Consider the following 18,992-nt stretch of genomic DNA (forward strand, 5'->3'; position numbering starts at 1 on the left):
GTTGTGACTATACCAACCTTTCAGTATAGGGGTCCCTTTTCAAAATAATGGAAAAGCAAGAATGAATAATAGTTTTGGAACGTTAATAACTGTCATTGTACTGAACGGAATCACACAATTTTTGCACCAATCAATCGAAAAAATGTTCGCCAATTTTATGCTAAATTATAAAGTATTTAGGAATGATAAAAAGATCAGAAATTCTTTTGAAAGCGATATGGAAAAACTCAATTTTTCAGACTACTTCAGGCAAAGCTACCAATAGCGCTACAACCGAACACTAAAATTTTGTGAAAGTTAAATACAATAGTAGAAAAAATTATGCGCGGTTTTCTAATTTATCATATTTTTCTAATCCATTTCTATTTGGAATTGTCTTGAGATAATTAGTATATGTCAGCCAGTAGAGATATTAGGCATGCAATTTTATATCTATCAATTGTCATGATATACTGTTATTATAACGTTAATCTGGTTAATGTTTGAATAAACACATAGAAAAAGTATTCGCTGTATTGAAATCAAGTTGAAATTTACTGGTAAATGGCAACACTGCATCTTTACATGTTGGTGGATTCTGTAACAACAGTCAAACGATGTTTTATTCACGGCTCACAGAAAGGAGGCTTGCTATTCCGCGAATTGACAGTTTTCCGTGACGTCAGAGAAATCGTTGAGATAAACAAACGGATTTCTCGAAAGTTTTTAATTGACAATATTTGAGCTCTTACGGTGGAAAAAATAGTGTGCAATGGATTTTTGACGTAAATTACGCCATAATTACACTAGACACAGTAGATAATCAATGCATCTATGTGATTATTAGCGTAAATCGGGAATTTGGATTCATGCCATAGAAAACATATCCCACCGTAATTTTCTGATCATAGCAAAGGTTTTGGACATCCGCATAGCTTCCTTGTGATTTACCAGGTGCCGATTATTCGTTTAGCAACAGAAAATATAAGAATTTCATGTAATTGTTTTCGCCGACGATTTCTATGACGCGCTCTCGTCAAATGTTTACACTCTAACGAGCTAGCCTAGTATATGTAAGCCGTGGTTTTATTCACATTTGAGTGTTCGTTCTCTTTTGTGGGGAAGTTCCTTGTTTTATTCCAAGATCACAAAAATGGCTCGTAAAGGCAAAGAAACAACGCCGGAAGAACGGAAATTGAGAATTTCTATGCGAAATAAAGATAAAACGTTTGCGGAAATATCTCGATTGTTTGGCAGGAATGAATCCACAACACGAAGCGTCAGTCAGTGATTCCACGATGGAGGAGATTTAGTTAGTAAAGGAAGAACTGGTCGTCCGAGAGCGTTCAACGAACGAGAGTGTCGCAAAATCGTGAGCTACGTCGTCGGGAATTCCCATGCAACATCTTCTGAAATAGCAGCAGGAATTATTCAAGAAATGGACAAAACTGTTTGCAACAGAACCATATGTAATGTACTCGAAAGGGCTGGATATAATGCACGAGTAGCTCGAAGAAAACCGCTAATTTAAAAACGCAATCAACTAAAGCGAAAGGACTTTGCAAAGGAGTTTATCAATAAAGATACATCATGCTGGGACAAAGTATTGTTTACCGACGAAAGTAAATACAATATTTTTGTAATTTACTTTCGTCGGTAAACAATACTTTGTTTACTGTTAAACACGGTGGGGGTAGTGTAATGGTGTGGGGTTGTATGGCGTCATCTGGAGTTGGATAGGTTTATATATGGATAAAAAGCATTACATGATGATTTTGAAAGAAAACGTGAAAAATTGTGCCGCAAAACTCAACCTTGGGAATAGTTTGTTTCCAACAGGACAAGGACCCAAATCATACCGCCCATATTGTGAGGGAATGGATCCTTTACGACGTACCACACAGGCTTAACACTCCACCACAGTCTCCCGATCTAAATTCCATTGAACATTTGTGGGAGGATCTGGAGAAACGAATCCGGAAAAATGAAATCCGGAACAAACAACAGTTGAAGGCAGTTCTAATGGACGAATGGAATAAAACATCAACCGAAAACACAAAAAATTGGTGCATTCAATGCCTAACCGCTTAAAGGATATTCTGAAGACTAAAGGACTTCATATGAAGTATTAGCAACTAGTTTGCGAAACAAAGTAACGAGTTTAATGCTCTTCGCGATTTTTTGCCCAGTCATTTCCATGAATTTATTATATTTTTTATATAGACACTAATGGAAATAATCACCCTGTTTTTGTTTGAATAATAATAAATGGATAACTTTGAACTGAGGACTAAAATTATGCGTTTTCATGAAAAAAAATTGAACTCACGTAGGCTTTTTGAATAAATCCTTAAACCGCGAATATTTTTTTCCGCCACTCTAGAAGTTCACTGACAGGCGGAGTATTTGATCGAGAGACTTAGCACGAAGGCCGGTGTACCAAGAAGACGAGTGTTAGTAGCAGTAACCGGCAGGTGGACTGATACTGTATTTAGACTGATGGAACATTTCAAGTGGTTATTCAAATGACAAATGTAAACGAACTGAGTTATTTGCAGTACAGCATGTGATCATTACATAGCAAACGAATACCGAAAACCAGAACTCATTTTACACTATGATCACTGGCGGCTCCAGGGAGGGGCACACAGGGGCATGTGCCCCCCTATTCGACCAGAAGTTTTGGTAAAAAAATATTTGCATTTACCTACTTCATTATATCAATATTCTGGGAGTGATCAATCAACAAGGTGGGCAGTTTATTTTTTGTAATGCTTTAGGGGCCATACACTAATTACGTAAGCGCATATGGGGGTAGGGGGAGTTTCAACATATCTTACAAATTCTTATCTGAGGGGGAGGGAGGGTTTGTCCTTTCTTACGTAATAACACAAAACAAGTTTAAAAAATTAAATCCATATGGAAAATATTCTTTTTAATAAGAAAAGGGAACTATTTTCACAATATGAGTAATGGCTCTTGGTTGTACATTGTTCTGTTCGGGAACTGGAGTCACAATATGCCTTACAAGTTAAGTGTTGATACCCTTCGTGTTGTTAGACCGACTTTGTTCTTTTCAAACGTTCGATTCAAACCCGCAAGGTATTAGGAAAATGTTCTAACATGCGATTGTCAAAGACCTTGAATGTCGAATATTTCCGGAATGTGAACTGTATTTTAATTCAATACAATTCGAAGATGGTTAACTCGGAGCTATGCTTACGATAAGCGTCACAGCTGGAACTCAGAATAAATTCATGCCAGAAGAGGTTATAAACTCTTAAATTCTACATCAGAAGAAAAAAGATTCAAAGGAAGTGGAATATACACAGAAAAAATATTTTGTAAATTTAAAGTTTATTTTCATGCACATATTTGGAGCATAAATATAAATGTAAAATTAAGTTCCACCACAAACACACACGACTTTCCGTGCTTTCTTCAACGAATTTTATTATAATTTGACACGTGTATTGAAAATTACAGTTTCTTTAAACGGAAAACCAATGCAGTTCAATGTATTTTTACTCGAATACTGCTGTAAAATGAATGACATGTAATATTACACGAATGAAAGTGTAAAATTGTATGGTGTTTGATGCTCTAATTGATTTTAACGTAATTTTCAATCAAATTTTTGATTCAATCGTTGTATGTTTACATTCGTATTGATTTACATGTCGTTTAAATTTCATTATTTTTTGTTGTGTAGCAAAGCAGATCATGTGGACCAAATTGGAGTTCAGGAATCAGAATATATTGGCTCAAATGGCACGTTCCCCGTACATAGTCGGGGATTTGTGCCTTGCCGTGTGTTTTCATCATTTCCTGAGCGGAAGAAAAGGACAAGGAGGTGTGGGGAAGTAGAATTGGAAGGGTGGGAAAATTAACAGCACAAAACAAAAATAAACAACAGGTAGGGTAAGGTGGGGCAAATCCGACCTAGTAAATTGGTTTGGCTGTAAAATGCTCATTTTACATCGGATCAAGTCGTTTTATATACCAAATTAAAGGTTAGACTCTTGGGCAACTTTATGTATACAGCATTTTATTTGAATCTTCGGAATATCTTGAGATACAAACGTTTTACAGAAATGTTCATTTTTACTGTTTTCAAAAATGGTGGGGTAAACCCGACCCCCTATGTTTTTGGTTGATTTAGTGCAGATATTACTCTAATTGTATGGGTTTTCATTGATAAATCAATGAATGTTGTGTTATTGAATTGTAACATAAAGAAAATGGAGTTCAATATCACTCTTGGAATGCTAAAATCACGAGCAGTAGCACGTAATGATATTCCCATTTGAATCGGAGCAATTGCTCGACGAATACTATAATCATCACGTTTTTGTGTCTTTCGCTTGTAATTATGAACCATTTTGCATAAAAATAATAAATAATAACAATAAAAATATTTTTCAATTCGATAAATAAAAATTTTCATAGCAAAATAGCGGTCGGATTTACCCCAATATTCAGAGGTCGGATTTGCCCCACCGCGTCATTTTTCATTACGATGCAATTTAAAAATATATGAAAAAGGTTGAACTAAATTCATCTATGCACTTTGTAGGACTTAAATCATAGAATTTAAATCTACTTACATTTATTATGTAATCACTTTAAGAATCAGAAATATCCTGTAGTCAATGATGCACAAAAGTCAAATCAAAAATTGTAAAAAGACACTTTTTGTCGTATGAGCATCTTAATGTAGACTAATAAAATGCTGTCATACCACCATTATGATTATTTTCGATGCTCTACACGACAACATTGATATTAGTTCGCGTAGTGCTTCTGATTTTCGGTAACAGTGGGGGGTCGGGTTTACCCAACGGTCGGATTTGCCCCACCTTACCCTAAGTTAAACTCACAAGTAGTTCAACTTGCCTGCGAATAAGCCTAAAGCTCTTTACCACATTGGATAAGAAACTTTAGTATGTCTCTGAGTTTCAGTCGACCAAACATGGTTTCGTCTATATAAGGACGGCTGAAGACTCGAAATCGCAATTGCGCTACCGCTGGACAGTTGCATATCAGATGATATGAGGTTCCGTAGTCGGATTCACAAAGATCACATGAAAAAGACTCAGCGCGCTGAATAGTTGCCATGTGATAATTGAGTTTGCAGTGGCCGGTTAAAGCCCTGGTCAGCATGCCGCAGTGGAGCTTCGAAAAATGTAAGAGATTTTTCGAAACCACTGGGCATGGTTGTTCTAGAAACGCCTTTATTTGGCGACACGTTTGTAGATTTTTCCAATAATTGCGGTGCTCGGACGAAGCCCAGGACCGTATTTTTTCCCGAATCCAACTTGTCGAAATTGGCAGCGCGGGCTCAGGACCAACGAAGTCAATCGCTGAACCTGCCCTAGCCAATTCGTCAGCCCATTCATTTCCAGTAATACCGCAATGTCCGGGCACCCAGACAAGGTAGATAGTGTTGACAATGCTTAGTTCTTCGATTTGGGTTCGGCACGCGATCACTAGCTTGGACCGGGATTTGTCTGAGCTAAGGGCCTTGATTGCAGCCTGACTATCGGAGCAGAAGTTTATAACTCTGCCGGACAAACTCAGTTGAAGGGCCGATTGCACCCCGCACATAATCACAAAGATTTTTGCTTGGAATACAGTACAGTATCTACCTAGTGAGTGAGATTGTTCCAATCTCATTTCACGACAGTAGACACCAGCACGTCCCTCCATCAGAGAACCGTCAGTGTAACAAACCACTTGCGTTTGTTGTTGTCTTTCCATAAAGCCAGACAACCACTCCTCTCGAGAGGGAATCTGCACATGGAATGTCCTGTAAGGAAAACTACAAGTGAGTGTAATATCGCTGGGAGCAAGAATATCTTCACCCCATGTAACCATTTGTGACCACAATCGTGTATGACTGGTAGCAAGATCAACATGATTACTGTTCCAAAGCCCAGTAACCTGCAGTCTGTATGCACATGATAGTGCTTCTTGTTTTAAGTGTATGGGTAATAGTTTGATATTTAGAAGTGCCTCAAGAGCAGCAGTCGGAGTCGTGGTGAAAGCACCAGTCAACGCCATGAGCGCCATTCTTTGCAGATGGTTTAGCTTTGACTGGACTGTCACCACCTCTCCCCTCTATCACCACACAAGGCATCCGTATGACAGTATTGGACGTACAATTGTCGTGTAAATCCAATAGATGTATTTAGGTTTGAGATTCCAGGTCTTTCCAAAAGTTCGTCTGCACTGCCCGAAAGCCATGCACGCTTTCTTGACTCTGAACTCAATGTGAGCAGACCAATTCAGTTTGGAATCCAATATGACTCCAACGTATTTGACTTGATCTGCACACAGTAGCTCAGAATCAAAGAACTGCAAGGGACGAACCCCGGTTGTTATTCGCTTCTTCGTGAAAAGAACCATTGAAGTTTTGCTTGGGTTAAGGTGACAAAACGCCGCCCTGAGGACAACCGCAAATACTCAACTTCCGTATCTCAGCCTGTCGCAGTGACGAGCAAAGTATGCGGTTACTAAGTATTGCGTTTATCCAACCTGAGATACATACAGGTATCCCATGACCGCGCGTCGCTTCCAGAATAGACTGGAAGGACACATTGTCAAAAACACCCTCAATATCTAGGAATACACCCAAGCTAGATTGCTTGAGCGAGAAGGCTTTCTCAATGTTGTAAACAACATCGTGAAGCAGAGTGATCGTGGATTTCCACACTGATATGCATGTTGCATTTTGTGCAGTGGATATTCAAATAAACTAACGTTCATGATGTGATGATCGATTATCCGTTCCAAAGCTTTCAGAAGAAAAGAACTTAAGCTGATAGGCCTAAAACTCTTGGCTTCTTCATAGCTTGAGCGCCCCCCTTTGGGAATAAATCTAACAGTTATTTCTCGCCATGCTTTCGGCATATACTCGGTAGCAAGACTGGAAAGCAAAATCTTTTTCAAGACATGTTTAAGAATATCAAATCCCTTCTGCAGTAGCACGGGAAGTATTCCATCTTTTCCGGGTGATTTGTATGGAGCAAAGCTGTCAACTACCCACTTGACCGATTCAGTGGAGACCAATGTGCGTGCTAACGCCCACGAGTCCGAATCACCAGAATGAGATCTGTGAACATTGTTCAACTCCGGATCGATACAACCTGGAAAGTGTGTGTTCAGACTAGAGACATTAGTGCATAGGCTTTGCCAGCCAGCCCGTTCTGCAGATCTAAGACATTTCTTATATGCACTACGAGCTGACCTGAAAGCCCTGGAGTCATCACGCTGACGCCGGTTCCAAGCTCTTCTCATAACTTTCTTCAATCTTTCAAGCTCAGCCCTCCCCCAAGGGGTTCCCCTAGTCGATTTAACAGTACGAAGTGGACAAGCTTCGTAGGATGCTAATATGAATGAGTTTGTCGTATTCACGACGTCATCTAAGCCGTCTAGTTGACTAATTGTTGGAAAATATCCATGAAATTTAGTCGCCAAGTTTTCCAAAAAGAGGTCCCAGTTTGTAGATTTAGGATTACGATATGTCACCACATTGAAGGTGACATCAAAATGATCGAAAAATGTATATTTATGATCGGATAGAGACGGTTCAGTTTCATTTGGAACCTGCCAATTTCCCAGTTCATGCAAAATTCTATCAGAGCAAAGTGTTATGTCTAACACCTTCTCCCTCCCAGACCTCGCAAAAGTTGGTCGGTTTCCCACATTCAGAATATGGAGATTTGTACTACTTATGTACTCCATCAGTTCAGAGCCTCTCAGATTGATGTCCGAGCTGCCCTAAATGATGTGATGAGTATTCGCATCACTGTCGATAATGAGCGGAAGCCCATTTCTGCTACAATATGATACAACGCTTTTGAAATCATCAGAAGGAGATGATTCGTTATGCGGTAGGTATGATGAGCAATATATATATATATTTTTTGTCTACGTTTCCGACAGTCAGTGTAACTGTGACAACACAGATATCGCGAGTTGTGAGCTCCGATATGCGACACGCGTCAACAGCCTTTTTTGCAAGAATGCAAGCACGAGGCATTTCACGTGGGTTAGTCATGCTTGTCTTGTTGTAAGCAATGAAGGCAGTGTTAAGTAACTTTCCAAAATAGAAGTTTCCTTTATGGAAATACGGTTCATTAACCAATGCTATGGAAGCTTTACCATAGTTGCTGTACGTTTATGTTGGAGATTGATTTGTATTATTCTAACCATTGTTGATTAGAGAACTGTACATTTCATCTCCAACACAAATTGCACAACAACTAGTGGACACCAAGCGAGTTGGGATGTTAACGCATATAGCGAGCCATATCAGGTTTAAATGGGACATGATCATTTAATTCCCACGATTTGCGAAGAAAATAATGGTCCACTGTATCAGAGATTCGCATAACACAGTAAGGGCAAAACCCAAAATGCTCCGTGCGCGACTGGCATGGACCAAATTGGAGTTACTGAATATCTGACAACAGTTATTCTTTCTACTGGGCAAGATTGGCATGCAATTAAAATTCTGCAGATGATTACAGTGAAATTTTGTCATGAGTTTTCTTGTAATAATTCTATACATATCGTTTTCGCTATCTTATTATTTGATTAATTAACAATTCAATTTTTTAATTACGATAATCATGATAAGATCTTTATGTAGGGGGAGGGGAGTTCACCAAAATCTTACGAACTCTTATCTGAGGGAGAGGGGGAGGTTGAAAAGCTCTTAAAAAGCCTTACTTAATTAGTGTACGACTCCTAACGGTAGTCAATTGGCACACTCAATAATAGATCTACCTTTACCAGATCACTTGAAAAGTACAAGGCTAGATCATTGAGACACTTATTTCATGGGAATAACTTAAACAATTCATTTTTTTTAATATACTCACATTGAATAAGAATAATTACCTTTAAAATGTCTTAACAGGAAACACTACTGCGAGCCGTTTGAAACATAAAATGACATTTGAGTTCAGACACTCTAGAAACAAGCCGTTGAAGAAATCAAGAAAGAAATATTGCTGGAAAGGGATGTAAGCCAAACTGGTCGGCATCTCCGGATCGGTTCCTGTTTCGACAAGTTGCGATATTAGCAATAGTTGTGAGTACACAGCAAATGTCGATCAGCGAACTAGCAACGGGATAAAAAGGAAAGGAAAAACACGAACGAACCACATGAAATTGAGGCACAAATCCCCGACTACATACGAGGAACGTGCCATTTAAGCCAATATATTCTTCTGATTATGAGTACAAAGCAAATGTCGATCGACGAACTAGCAACGGGATAAAAAGGAAATGAAAAACACGAACGAACCACATGAAGTCAAAGAAAATCGGGATAACGTTTTCAGGAGAAATTTCACTGCCGATGATATCTCCGTCGAACTGGTTAAGAGCTATATGGCTCACAAAAATGAGCACCGATATCAAGAGAAATACAGCCAGCGGAATTCTCAGCACCAGCTAGCATATAAATAGGAACGAGTTGCACCAAGAAGGATCAGAAAAAGTAGTAATGGAGAAAACATAAACGATTAACACAACATAAAACATCCATCCTGAAGTAATACCTAACGATGGGCTCGGGGGATAAGGATTAGGATCCTTCTAGATACCTGACATTGACTCAATATGTTAAGCTGAATCGATTGGTATGCAAGACTTTAAAGTTTAAAAATGTCTGTACCTTTCTTTTATAAGAAACGTAACAAATCAAAACCCTGCCTTCCCTTTTCTGCGCACGGGCCTGGTGGTAACGCATCCTTGTTGTTATAGCAGCTGACTAGATTAGGCCAACACATAACTGGATCGTTATGAAAATTAACGAAGCTTGAAATCCGTTTATTGAAGCACTTCCTTTGAAATACTTCAACATTCATAGTCAGTCACAAAAAACCGGATTTCTTGCTGAAGGAACAGATCCCTCGCCAAATCATTTTTTCGTGAACTTACCCACGAAAACAAATTTGCATCTTCTAGTAACGTTTCCGTAAGCAGAAGCCTTGTAGAGTTTGAGCCCCGATTTTCTTGAAATTCTCATAGACTTCATCGTCACTAAAGACACATCCATCGAGTCAGTACCTCGTCGTAGAGGTTTTTTCGACAAACCATAATTCAAGGTATTGAGATCAGGTTTGATTTTCCGAAAGGCTTTCACCCACATTTGAAGAGAATGGATGGCAGTAGTGAGATTTTCCTTGTACTTTTTAGTCACTGGAGTCACAGTGCATTAAGAATAATATAACATTATTGCTAGTTCCCGAGTTTACGATGAAGGTTTTTCGAGTAATTGTTCACAGTTGTTTTTGTTTTCTCCTCCTACCTGAGAAATAACTCGGCACCATATTGGTATAAAACTGTGAAATAAATAGGCCGAGCAAAATTGTTTACAAACAATAAAAAGCTTTTAAAAATGTGCAGAGATGAGCTCAAACTTTACAAACTCTAATTTTTCGTGCATCTGCATTCCGTTGAACAAAGGATCTGCACAAAATCAATGGAATGCAAAGGCTACTAACTAAAGTGACTGGAATTTGTTTGAAAAAATGGTAGATTGGTCCTTTTTTCAGTTCAACAAGATATCACGATTCATACACGGAAGCAATATAGTAACATAACTGTATACGCTGTTATTTGGAAATTCAGAATTTGTATTTGATATTGAGCATACTTTAGTAAAGTCTTATAGCAAATTGAAAACTAAACTTGATGTTGTGATGTAGCCAGCAATGATCACTCAGGTTGCTATCGTTTTGGACGTTTTAACGGTTAAAAGATCAAAATCGAGAGCAAGAAATTGTATAACAGTTAAATAGATCTGCTAGCAGTGAGAACAAATTGAAAACTGTTGAAATATTTCGATGAAAACAGAATAAGTACTCAATTTATTTGTTTTGCCAAAAACAACAAGATTATCTTTCTGAAAAACGCAGAATAGGAAATCACTAGGCTTACGTTACTTGAAGAAACTATTTGCCGAAAATGGTTAATGATGTTCTTGTAGTGAGAATGCAGGTCGAAAGATCTATACAATTCAAACACAATGGAAATATAATTGAACAGGTCACGCTATGCATCCATGATGAGAAGATTCCTGTGTGCAAGTATTGTAATTAGACGGGACATACTGGAAAACCTTGCGCGGAAGATGATCAGGAGAATACACCACAACCAATTGCCAATACATCTACGGCAAATCAATCCAACTACCATCATCTGGACCACATAGGCTTGCCAAATTTGTGGCAACTGTTCAACTGAAAACACAGCATCAAACACCCCAACATCAACAGCCAGCACCTTCAGTCCGGGTTTAGTGTCCTATAAGTGCAAAAGGTAACGAAAAACATCTGATCGTGAGCCCAAACATGGCATCACTGATTAGAGATGAGCAGACTAGCTATGTAAAACGAATTAGATCACATGAACCATTTTTCAATTCAGTTGAATTTTTATTTGTATATAGCGAATGATTGCCGAAACAGTCTGATCTGGAAAGGCTGGAAGATACATGCAGTATAATTTCGGAGCGAAAACTCTCGTTGAGCGTTTGCCAGCTGAACTCTTATACACGTTCGTTGAAGAGTGACCAGTTGTTTATGGTGAAATTACAGAAATAGAGTGAGAGGGATTCTTCGTCCAGTTCCAAATTAAGCGAGCATCCAGGATAGTTTGTAGGACGGTGGGTCAGTTCACTGCCATCCGTTTGCCTAAAAATTGGTTCTTTGAATTTGGCGACCCTTCTTTAGCTGAACTGACCAATTCGTATCTAAGCGAATTAAGTGAGTACTAGAATTTGGCGACCCTTCTTTAGCTAAACTGACCAATTCGTATCTAAGCGAATTAAGTGAGTACTACTGTGCTTTGAAAAGGAACTCCCTTTCACTCTTTCTATTTGAAGAACCAGTTATCCTGAACCATTCGTGAACAGATTTCCCATCTTTACGTGAATGATAAGAGAAAAGTAAATGAACCTCAAGATGCAGCATGCGACCAGACAAGTGTTTCACCGTCGCGAAATAAGCTATAGAAAATAGCACGTACGAAATCCGACGAACACTCAATAACATTTGGTTTTGTTTTTTATTATATTTAGTAAATATATAAAAGATCCTAGGCTCCGTTGAGACACCGCAATGAGCCGTATCGAATAAACGAATTATAAAAAATAGTGATTTCATTCAAGGATGGTGTTTGATTCACCAGTCGCCAATCCCTAAATATTAAGTGTTAGGAAATGAGAAATGAGTCTAGGCTTCTAAATGTATTTATTTTTTGAAATGTCTATAAGCAATATTTTGTCAGAAAGGCGTGCCCCTCTTTTGACAGCCAGCTGGAGCCGCCTATGACTGTGATATGCCCTGCAAAATTTGTTGCATACCACCCTTTTAGTACAACTAAATTAACCCGAATAAGAGTTACGCACATTTAAGGCGATTTCGCTTGAACCCGAAACTGAGTCAGGTTCTAACCCCAACCGCTGTCAGCTCATACATTTTGACAGTAGTTGGGGTTAGAAACTGACTCAGTTTCGCTTCAAACGAAAGTCACATTAGTGTGTAAACAAAAAGAAAGTAAATGAAAGCTTTTGGCAGCTGAGAAATCAGCCTCTTTGTCTGCTCACGAGTCCAACAGTAAAGTTCGTTCTTTAACTTCTCTCATGACATAAAAGAAACCTTTTCAGATAGTTCACTGTGGTGTTCCCCTGTGATCGCTTCAGTGCCGTAGCAGATATTTGTTAGTGGCGACGAGGCGAACTGGTGGTGTAGATCGGTCACCAGGATCAAGATACGGCGGAAGGTAATAGACGGGCGACTCTAGCTAGCTAGATTAACACGCGGTAAAACGGACAGTTCCCGCTGCGCAGATAGATCCGGACGGTATCAACTACAAACCTTCACGGCGAAACGGACTGTTTCCGCTTTGGAATTTCGGACGGATTTCAAGTAAGGAAAGGACAATTAAAATCGCAAGTATAAAACTAAATAGAACAAAACAAAACCGTGATTTTTCCTAGTTTGTGTTTGAAAGGACGCTTGATTTCCGTCGGCAAGCCATTTTGTTTTTGCGTCATTCTTATATTCGGTTTTTTTTTCTTGGTGAGAAGTTTATGTAGGGCAGTGCAACCAGTTTTTTCGAGATTTTTTCCGGCAAACTCGCAGGCCGTTCAACGTGTCGATTTAATTCGTACAACTTTTCATTGAGTTGATGGACCCGGAAACCGGACGCGTTTCGGTGTAGACGGTAATTGTAGGATTTTTTCTGCTATTCAAATAGGAAGCGTTCCCGTTCTCGCGCACCGTACACAGCTCAGAGTCCCTAAACATCTGGACCAAATGGTTCGGCCGAACGTACTGATCTATGTCAGTCAACAGAATCAACATAAGCAACATTACGATAATACGACTCAAGCAGGGGAAGGAAAGCGAGAAGAAATCGGGGTTACCCGAGTTCGAACAGAAAATACGATTCCGCGTCTAAACTGGCCAGTAGACCACAGGAGTTCCAGCGATTTCGAGGAAGATTTTCGGGGTTTCCCAGAAGAAACCACAAGAAAAAGTTTGCTGGGCAAACAAAAAGCCGATATGACGGCGATCGAACTTCTTCGACGGTCGAAGAGAATTAGGAAAGCAAAAGTGTTCGGATATTTTATTAAAACCCGTATAAGAAAAAAATAATACTAATTATTGTTAATTGTTTAAGTATTGAGTTCAGTCGAGCTATATTACATAATGAAATTTTATTATTGTACAGTACATCGATAGTCTTACATATGAAGAAAATGTTTGAATTGTCAGTATACAATTATGTTTCTTCTAAAGTGAGAGGGATTATGCATATCTCCCTTTTAGTACAACTAAATTAACCCGAATAAGAGTTACGCACATTTAGTGTGTAAGCAAAAAGAAAGTAAATAAAAACTTTTAGCAGCTGAGAAATCAGCCTCTTTGCCTGCTCACGAGTCCAACAGTAAAGTTCGTTCTTTAACTTCTCTCCTGACTTAAAAGAAACCCTTTCGGATAGTTTACTGTGGTGTTCTCCTGTGGTCCCTTCAGTGCCGTAGCAGATATTTGTTAATTTTCATGATTATATTTTGAAATTTAACACTTGAAACCTATTAAATTAAAATGGACATATGCGTAAAAAATTTCAAAACATTTGCAATTGTTCATAGGTGCCTTGCAAAAACGACAAAATTGTACCTAATATTCTAAATTGTAAATTTTGTAAACGTTATCTTCTGAGAATATTTCTTTGAAGTGCAAATTGGCGATAGACCTCCACACCTTCCGGTTGGCTTGTTTTGGAGAGTAGGCCTACACTGGGTAGATCGCTACAAAGCGAGGAAGTAAATGGCACACATGTATCGTGACAAAGCTGGGAGCTAATTGATTCACGGAACGGACATAGGGTAGTTTAACCACCGAGAAATACCCGAGTAGATCGCAACAAACTTGGGTACTAAATGGCTCATGGAAATCGGACCAAAATGGCTCACTGAGACAAGAGCTTTATAGCTCACTAAAACGAGACCTAAATGGCTTGCGGTATCTCACCGCTGGGAAATAGTCGAGTGGAGTTCGGGCCAAATGGTACGTAAGCGGATTTATATAGCGTAATATATGGAGGGAATGACGAAGAGTAAGAGGAATCTCATAAACTTAATGATGAAATGTGGAGCCATTTCATGTATCAAGCGAGGCTCCGAGTTAAGTGCAGAAAACTCGAGGACAAAACAATTCATGATCGCCAAAATCAACGGTGTCATCATGTATAACTGTTACACACTGTTGTTGGAGATGTTAACCGAACAGTTGATCGGTTAGCCGGTAGTCATTGGCATTGGTTATACCGCGTCATAGACGGCGTTCAGCTACTGACGAAAGAAAGAGTAATCATGGACGATCGGCAAGTTACTATGAACTCGCAGAAGCCCCCGGTCTGGATGAAATACCAAACGTGGTGCAGAAAGCTGCAATCCTAGCTATGCTATTCAGACAGTGCTCGATAGTGCTGAGAAGCCATCTAAAAGGCGAACACGAAATTATTGCGACACATTCAACAGGGCATAACTTTTTTACGATTGGGTACAAATCAACCAAATTTTGCACACTTTCTCATTGATGTGAATTGTTTACATGCTGTCAAACTCGAAGTCGTGTTTTTCGATTCAACGAAAATGGAGGTGAACCGACGCGAGTCGCGAACAAATTCTTTCCAAACACCTGGAATTTGCTGACCTGTCGCACCGGCAGTTGGGAAAAATGTTGAACATTCACCATTAAACCGTCTCCAGAGTGTTGAAGCAGTCCCAGGAGCGGTTGACGTTGGACCACGGCAAAGGAGCTGGAAGAAAACCGGGACCGGAGAACAAAAAGACGGAGGGAAAGGTGAAGCGGATGATTAAAGCAAATCCTAACGTCTCAAGCCGTGATTTGGCTAAAAAGATCGGCATGTCGCAGAGCTACGTCCAGAATGCAAAGAAGAGAGCTGGACTACATACATACAAGGTACAGAACTTCCCAAACCGCGATGAGCGGCATCAATCGATGGCTAAAACTCGGGCACGGAAGCTCTACGAGAAGATGCTGACAAATTATGGCTGCTGTGTGATAAACGACGAAACGTACATAAAAGCCGATTTTAAGCAAATTCCGGGGTTGGAGTTTTTCACCGGCAAGAGCAAGTTCTATGTGAACGACAGATTTAAGAAGAAGAAAATGTCGAAGTTCGCCTCCAAATATCTCATTTGGAAGGCCATCTGCTCTTGCGGACTGAGGAGTGAGCCTTTCGTGACAAAGGGCACAGTAAATGGCGAGATCTACAAATCTGAGTGCCTCGAGAAGCGCCTTTTGCCGTTCTTGCAGCAGCACGACGAAGCTCCGCTATTTTATCCAGATTTGGCATCATGCCACTATTCTAAAAGTGTCCTGGAGTGGTATGAGGCCAGTTATGTCCATTTTGTTCCAAAGGACATGAATCCGCCAAGCTGCCCGGAGCTGCGCCCGGTGGAGCAGTACTGGGCAATGATGAAGCGGGAACTTCGGAAGAGCAAGAAGACAGTCAAAGACGAGAAGGACATGTTAAGAAAATGGAAAAAAAACTGAGAAACTGGTACCGGATGACGCTGTAAAGACTTTGATGGAGGGCATCATGCGAAAATGCGTTCAATTTTACTCTCAAAGCTCCATCGATTAACTTTTCTTTTGATTTTTGAAGTAAATATATGTATAAAACTATCCCAAAATTTTGGTTTGATTTTAAACATTATAAGAAAATTGGCATGACTTTTTCGGCGTCGCAATAATTTCGTGTTCGCTCTTCAAACAGAAACGAAGAGGAGATCGATACTGCGCTGTGGTCACGATAGATGTGAAGCATGCATTTACCAGCGCCAGTTGAGGATCCAATGGGGTCTTGGCATTGTAGAGGCCCAGGAAAGTGAAAATCGTAAGTTTTTCTGACGACGTGTCACTAATGGTGATAAGTGAGACTCTTGAAGAAGTGGAGGTGTCGGTGACGGAGACAATAGACGCGATCGAGAACTGTATGAACGGGGTCAAGCTGCAGTTAGCTCACCACAAGATGGAGGTGTTGTTAGGCAGCACCTGCAAAGCGGATGAAGATCGACATCGGAGGGCACATGATTGCATTGAAGCGTGCACTGGCGCGAATGGGAGTGATAAATGACGACCGGTTCCGCTTCAACAGCCACGTCGACTACGCCTGCGAAAAATCGGCGAAGGCAACAAACGCAATAGCCAGGACCATACCAAACGCTGGCACCCGAGAAACAGCACGAGTGCTTCGACATCTGCGACATGGAGTTCCTGCTTGGGGTGCGGAGCGGAAAACCAAGCAGAACCGCGAAAAACTGAACTGGACGTGCCGGTTGATGGTCGTACGAGTCGCGAGCGCGTTCATAACAATATGGTCGGAGGCAATATGCGTTAAGGGGGGTTATGAATTGAATTTATTTTTGTACAGTTAATGAATAGACCTTTATTCATCTTTGATTTCTTGTTGCCAATCTCGAGAAAATCTACCATTTCGTCGAGTTGTTGGGATATGGAAAACACTAGAGGTCAAGCGAATCAAAATCAAACGTCATGCGTAATTAGGCACACGACTCGGTGGGACATGGCTGGAAAATCGTAATGTTGTTTTGAGAAAAGATTCGCAATACTTACTAGGAAAAACGGAAAATCACTTCACCTTTTGGCGCTAAAACAAATAGCCTACTGACTACACACTACAAATTGCTCCGCTGTTTACGCGAATGAATAACTTGGCAGCGTGGTAGAACAAACCTTAAACCGTTTCTATTAAATATATAACCTGATAAATTTCGGGATGTTGTTTTCATTAAGGGCGAAAAAGGTGCATATTCTAACATTTGCTGTCCAAATGTATGATCTGACTAGTGTACCTAGTGAGGGTTAAAACCATAGAAAATCTGTTTCGCAGTCAAGCAAAAACGGTATTCGTACCTAATGAATCCGTAACTGTTGATGTCCGCATCATCGGTAGGGCAAAATATAAATATTATCTGAACTGATTCATATTTCATTCACATCTGCGTGGTACGTATCTCGTACGTCCTACCATTAGGGAACACTTAACGTCGGTTTATTGTACCTTCTCCCATCCCATACAAAGTTGCTCGCCATAGCTTGCATTGTGAATAACATCAACTTGCATTATTTGAATGCCTCTCGTAAATTTCTACCGGCCCGTATCATACGGATTTTTTGCTACGGAGTGTAGACAACACAAACTTTTTTAAAATCACCCAATAAGCATGAGGATGCTATTTTCCCCTGCGCCGCTTCGATGGAAAAAAAATGTTCCTCTTTACAAATTATGAGCTTTTTACGGATATCAGTCGAATTTTTGTCCCAATAAAAGAAACTGTAAACAATGGATTCAAACGTAATCGCAGAACACTAGCGTTCAATACACTAGTTCCTCGCTGCTGATTCTTTCTAGTAGGTATTCAGCATACTACGTGCGCAAGCAACGCGAATTCAGAACTGGAATCGACTGTTCCTGGTTTAGATACTGCCGAGTCATGCGTTAGTGCTAAAGCTCGAAAATTATGATGCTTCTGATTTGCCATGTGAGTCTTCGCTGCTTCTACGTAATCTGAAATACTCGACCACCTCTCGCCTTCTGTCAACCCCAGTGACGATCCTATGTCATCACATCGTTGGATCAATGCAAATTTTGGCTCCGTTAAAGAAAAGTGATGTTTCTATTCCTGGCACGTAATAATGTAATTTGTAGTCGATCGTCTGGTGGCAAATTTTGAGTCGATTCAGCGCCCATCATGATAAGGGGCCAGAAAATAACCCGCAAGCAGGATGCAAACCAATCTTGAGTATTGATACTTACTGAATCGGATCAGGTGAGAAGGAAGAGTGATTGGATATAATCCAAAAAACAGGCTAAATATACGTCGAGAGACACTTCTGTTTACAACTTTTTCGCAACACTGAAAATATCAAACTGAGTGAGACGGCCACTCATCTTTCTCAATCCCCGAACGAAGCACAGCGGAAGATGGCGTAAAAAAAGTAATAAGAATAACGGATCCGAGCGAAACACGAACACTGACTTGGGTAGCGTTGTTTATTCAATGGGTTACCATGTACTTTTACAGAGGCAAACTCGGTCGCGAGGGTATTTCGAAATTAGGTTTTTTACTTTTTTTCGATGATTTTCAAATTTTGTTCATAGTATTAAGTATTAAGCAAGGATATGAATTTTGAAACAGCACTCACCATTCCTTATAACAGCTAAGGACTCTTCAATTACTACGCTGTCTATTTCGACGACGTTAGCCTGAATGTATACGTGAAATTTATTATGTGGTTTTCGTTTGAAGCGAAACTGAGTCAGTTCCTAACCCCAACTGCTGTCAAAATGTATGAACTGACAGCAGTTGGGGTTAGAACCTGACTCAGTTTCAGGTTCAAGCGAAATCGCCATTAGAGAAGTAACTTGAGAGG

The 18,992-nt window shown here is 39.9% G+C and overlaps 1 protein-coding gene across 2 annotated transcripts in view; it reads right to left on the bottom strand.

Annotated features, from left to right (window-relative positions):
- The window catches only part of LOC131677673 (kelch-like ECH-associated protein 1B), a 74,559-nt gene that overhangs the window by 39,561 nt on the left and 16,006 nt on the right, over positions 1-18,992 (bottom strand). Inside the window, exon 1 of one of the 2 annotated variants that reach the window (XM_058957614.1) lies at positions 18,376-18,494. The exons of the other annotated variant lie outside the window; for it this stretch is intronic. The gene's annotated coding sequence lies outside the window, so the exon portion shown is untranslated. Of the gene's footprint in view, positions 1-18,375; positions 18,495-18,992 lie in introns of those variants that run through there. 2 annotated transcript variants of the gene reach the window in all.

Source organism: Topomyia yanbarensis, chromosome 1 (assembly GCF_030247195.1).
Source record: "Topomyia yanbarensis strain Yona2022 chromosome 1, ASM3024719v1, whole genome shotgun sequence".
NCBI lineage: Eukaryota > Metazoa > Arthropoda > Insecta > Diptera > Culicidae > Topomyia > Topomyia yanbarensis.